Source organism: Lactuca serriola, chromosome 4 (assembly GCF_051521515.1).
Source record: "Lactuca serriola cultivar US96UC23 chromosome 4, Lser_US96UC23_V15, whole genome shotgun sequence".
Classification (NCBI taxonomy): Eukaryota; Viridiplantae; Streptophyta; class Magnoliopsida; order Asterales; family Asteraceae; genus Lactuca; species Lactuca serriola.
The window spans coordinates 395359206-395364592 of record NC_136411.1 but is presented as its reverse complement, the minus strand read 5'-3'; the positions used below and the strand labels follow the sequence as shown (position 1 = coordinate 395364592).

The window sequence follows — 5387 nt, the reverse complement described above, 5'->3', positions numbered from 1 at the left end:
TTTTTTATCAAAGCTTGCTATTCTATCATCAATGCGTGATGATTCTTCATCAAATTTCTTTATTCATCAATAGCAGAATCAGCAGCCTCGTGTCTCTTTTCTGAAGCTTCCATAAACTTAACTAACATGGTCTCTAGATCGGGTTTCTTCTCAGTTGGTGGTTGCTCTTTTTGGCAGAAGCCTCTGCCAGTTTGTCTATATTTTTCTTCCTTTTGCTTCTTGTATTCATCATAGGGCAGCCACTCTTTCTTTGGTTTCCTCCAATCTTCATCGTACTTGTCCCCACTCGAATAGTAAACTTGGGCTTTCTTGTTTCCATATTTGTCCAAGTAGCAATCTTTTGTCAAATGTGGACCACTACATCTCTCGCAACCAACTCTAATTGCATGAATTGATTGGTCCATTTGTGTCAATCTCCTCTCCATAGTGTTAAGCATTGCCATCACTGCAGCCATCTCTTCAGGTTGTGCACCCCCAACTCCTTTAATGCCTTCATTCCTTGGATTATGATATTCGCAAGAGTGTTTTGCGAATTCTTCAATTAATTCCTTGACTTTGCCCGTATTTTTCTTTGTAAGTGGTCCTTGAGAATCAAGGAGTTGTCTTGTCATCACATTTACCCCGTCATAAAATATGGACACCTGTTGTTGAATGTTAAGGTCATGTTGAGGACAATTCCTTAACAACCCTTTGTAACTTTCCCAAACTTCGTAAAGTGACTCTCTCGGGTTTTGCTCAAAATTGGCTATTGCCTTTTTAAGTTTAGCAATCTTGGATTGTAGACAGAATTGGTCTAGAAACTGCTCACGTATTTGAGCCCAAGTAGTTACTGTACCGGGTGGGAGTGCTTTTAACCAATCCTTTGCAGCTACTTTAAAGGTAACGGGAAGCATCCTTAGCAAGACAGTGTCTCTGTTAACATTTGGGAATTGAAGTAATCAGCAATTTCATTCACTTCGTCTAAGTGTTTGAACGCATCCTCATAATCCTTTCCATAGAATGGGATATCCTTTAGTGCGGAAAGGATATGTCCCTTCAGCTCAAATGTGGCAGTGGCAGGGATTGCAGGTTGTACTAAGCTTGGACCAACATCATCTCGAATTCTCTTTCTGTAAGCTCCCATGGACATTTCTTCAATATTTTCCATCTCATTCCTTGGCTCGTTCTCAGGTTTGCTCGTATGTTCTTCAAATTCAGGCTCGGTATCGTATTCGGACTCGGTTTGGACGGGTATTTGATGCAAGTGTTCAAGCTTGATCTTGTTCTTTGAGGATAAACTTGAATCCCCCGTTTTCTTCCCCGATTTCTTTGAGAACACTGATTTGAATTCTTGTAAGGGCGTCCTCTTCTTGTGAATTGCAGACTTGGGATCTTCAAGCGGTATCACCAAAGGGGTGTTAGAGCCTCTGGTCATGAACTCCTGTAAAAACAAAAAAAAATAAGATGTAAAACTGAACTAAGAAAAACGGATTAAAATAAGCAAAACTAAGGCAGACAAAATTCACGTCGTGAATCCTGTAATGCAGAAAATAATAAAAAAATAAAATAGAAAAGTAACTTCTTGCAGGTTTTACACTACAAAAAGGATCGATTAATTTAAGGCAAACAAACTAATAATTAACTAAGCCGTTCCCTGGCAACGGCACCAAAAACTTGATGTGCACGGAAGTACCCACTAATTTTAATATTTATAACGTAACAAACTTAGACTATCTATGCACTTGTATGCAGTGTACCTAGTCAGATTACAGTATAGCTTAGGTAAGTCGGGTGTCGATCACAGTGAACGGTGTTATTAAATAATCTATTGACTACTAAATTAATCTAACTATTAATAAGCTAAAAGGGGTTTTTATCTAATTTTGCAAGTTTAGATGAACTTAATTCTTTAACAAAAACTCAATCAATAAACAAACACTTCTGTTAGTTCGAATCCGCTTTCACTCAATGGTTACACATTAGTTGTGACTGTTACTGTTGGTGACCAATTAAGGAAGTATTAGCAATTTAGTTCTAAATCTACTAATTATTAATCAATTCATGAAAATCTATTTATGTTCATATAATAGTTAACACATAATCAATTATTAAATAAGATTGGAGCTTTGAAAGATTGATTGATCAAAAACAATTACAGTCATAATATGAGTTCTCTAACACAACTTGATTTAATAATTCAATTACTAATCTAAGATTGGTTTGATCTTAGCTCCAATAAACTAGTGTTCACTATATTATTAGGTATTCAAGTTCATGCAGATTTGTGTTCACTAACTACACATAACAAGAATTCAAAGCAATCAAATGATTAATTCAAGCATGCTAGGTAAAATCAATCAACACAAGCATATCACCAACAAGTAAAATACAGTCTAATGCATTAAACCATGAGTTCCAGCTTCATCTAGCTAATAGAAGCAGCTAGATTTAGCTGGACATATTAACAGCTAAACAAACGAATACTATATTCAAAAACATGTTTAAATGTACAAATCTAAAAAGACAAATTATGAACTCCTCTTTCCTTGGTATGAAAACCAACTTCCAGGGCTTCTTTTCCTCTGAATTTCGTCTCCAGGTATCCTCCTCGGCCAGCCAAAAGTCTTCTCAATCGTAATAGAGAAGGATATATATATATATTCTCCAAAATCACTATTCACGTCGTGAGAATTCAAATCTCACGTCGTGAACTCGAAGTTATCGTAATCGCCAAGGATTCCTCTCCCCGAATGCTTATCCTCTATCTTTCTATACTCACGTCGTGAACCATCAACTGTTCACGTCGTGAGTACGTCTTTTTAGGTGTTTTTCTCGTCTTTCAAGCCTTCAACCTCCAAAGTTCCATCCTTTAACGCTTTTAGTCCCTTTCTTCAAAATGCCTTCTTTTTTGCTGCAAAATATAATTTAACCTTAGAAGTATCATTATTCTATGCAAATGGCCAAAATATATATAAAAATGCACTTAAATGTTTCCTAGAAATATGTATAAATATGGCAATATCAGTTAATAAGTATTTATATGTGTATTATAGGTGAAGATGTGTAAGAAGAATCTAATTCCAAGTGAAGTGGTAGTGTCTACTCAACTAATGTGAGTTTACCAGAGTACTTGTCTATTAAAACTTAATTTTTAATATTTGGTTTCTCCTAAAATTGATTGTAGTTTGTTTACTTGACTACTTGTTGCATCATGAAAAATTAATTTCAATATGAAGTTTTTCTAAACAATAAAAGTTGCATACTTTCTATGGTATTTTAAGCATCCTATATGTGCATATCTTCGGGTTTGGCATTCCCTCCTCAGGCATCTCCAACTTACCATCATTGAAACCGATTTTGTTTTTGCCTACAAAGAAGTTATGCATCTCATCTCTCTAGTCGCCATAGTTTTTTTTTTTCATTCAGAGGGTCACTAACATGTATCTGCTTTGAATATTCAGATGTATGTATGTAATATATGGAGTTGGCGTTGATCTATTGGTTTCTCAAGCCATCTTTGGTGACACTATCTTCTCTGCGTTTAGTCATGATCGTTTGGTTTGTAGGATAGGGTTGATAACCCTCTTTGATACCATAATATATATTAAAATTTCTTGATATTAAAGACAAAATGTCCATGGTTATAAATAAAGGAGACCTAGATAAAATAGGAAAGGATAATTAATAAATCAAAACAAGATATCCATAATAAAGGATAGATACATATGGAATCCTTCAAGGATATGTTGGACTTTGAGACGATACACGTGCAACCACAACTGATTTATGAGATGAGAGTGGTTAGATTTATAGATAATCACCATTGTATGCAATAAGGATACTTATTCTTTACGTGGTACATGTGTTATGGTTAACATGTTACTTAGTGAGATGTTGTATTGGGAGGATTATATATAAATGGGTTCCATTGTTGGTGATTTTAATGTCACCATTAATTTATGTATTCGGAACTAATATGTAAGTTAAGGGGCTTATAATTTGTACTCTATATTATAAGTTTGGTGTGTGCGGAGTGTATGCATATATATACCGAATGATATGATAAGCCACTACGACAAATGACGGGGGTCAAGGGGGTTGTGCCCCCTGCAGGGTCCAAGGGGCAACATCCCTAGCGGGGTCCAAGGGGCAGAGCCCATGGCAGTGGATGATTATGGTAAAATTGACTAATCCTGTTAGTGTTGGGAACTATTGATTCTACCATTACCATGATTTACTTAACTAATTTTGATGACGGAAACCGTAATTGTCAAGTATAAATACAAATCTTCATTTCAGCCGTATTAGACCCTTATAAACTCTCTCTTTTCTCTAAATGATCTCATAATTTTGTGGAAATTTGGCTTACAGTTCTATAGCCATATTCGTGAGTGTCCCCATGGATTATCCCATATCGGATTTCTTATAACCTGGGAATATGGTAGAAATATTAGTTCGGAAAGCGGCCTTAGGCGATCCATTAGGTATCCGGTTCTCCACCATAATCCTCATTAGATCTAACATCCATCACTAGCTATGTGTAATCTGCACCATTACTGAGTGGAGAAGTACTAAGTGTATAATATCCTGATTAGCATTTGGACTTTGAGACTGACTAAGATGGACTTGGAAAATGGTTTAAAAGGATGTGCATTTCATACTTAAAACTGTAATGATATTGAGTTTTTTCTATGATATTTACTTTGAACCCGCTATAACGGTATTGACATTTTATGTTGAATTTAAACTATTCTCGATGTTCAAATTTTAGTATTGATAATCACCATCATCCTTTACTCTTGAAGAGTTAACCTTAGGTATTCTCACAATGCATTCCATGCCTTACGATGTATTTTGAAATATATTCAAGTTAGAGACGAATATGGAAGTTAGATAACGGGGCTTGGACATTTAGAAGATATTATGTGATGTAGTATCTACTTTTAATTTTGCTTCACATACCATGTTATGATATCCTTGTTATACTTCTGAATGGATTTTGAGTTGGGAACAAATGATTATCTACAAGTGATTTAAACTTAACTCTGATTTTTAGGATGAAGAATTCATTTTTAACCATATTAATATCACCTTAAGCGAGAGGTGTTTCAACATGTATCTTACATCTTTTTTCTTCTTATACCACCATTAATTGAGTTTCCATTTTCCCATTTTAAGCATACTAGCAATATATATACTTTGTGAAATCTATAATTCTTGCATAAGTACTCTTTTAAACAAATTAATAACTTTTATCTAAAAATATTTTGTAACTTGTTTAAACATATTTTATACTTTGGATTGGTAATTTAAATATATTTTTCATCATTCACAAAAGTGTCTCCATTTCATTGTTTTTGCTTAGGACTGTTCATTACTACAAGTTGCATAAGTTTTAGCTCGTTACA

The 5387-nt window shown here is 34.7% G+C and overlaps 1 non-coding gene across 1 annotated transcript; it reads left to right on the top strand.

Annotated features, from left to right (window-relative positions):
* The first annotated feature begins 657 nt into the window (after nucleotides 1-657).
* LOC145103577 (small nucleolar RNA R71) lies at nucleotides 658-764 on the top strand. The gene has a single exon (XR_013706661.1). It is a non-coding gene; the product is annotated as a small nucleolar RNA R71 (small nucleolar RNA).
* The last annotated feature ends 4623 nt before the right edge of the window (nucleotides 765-5387 follow it).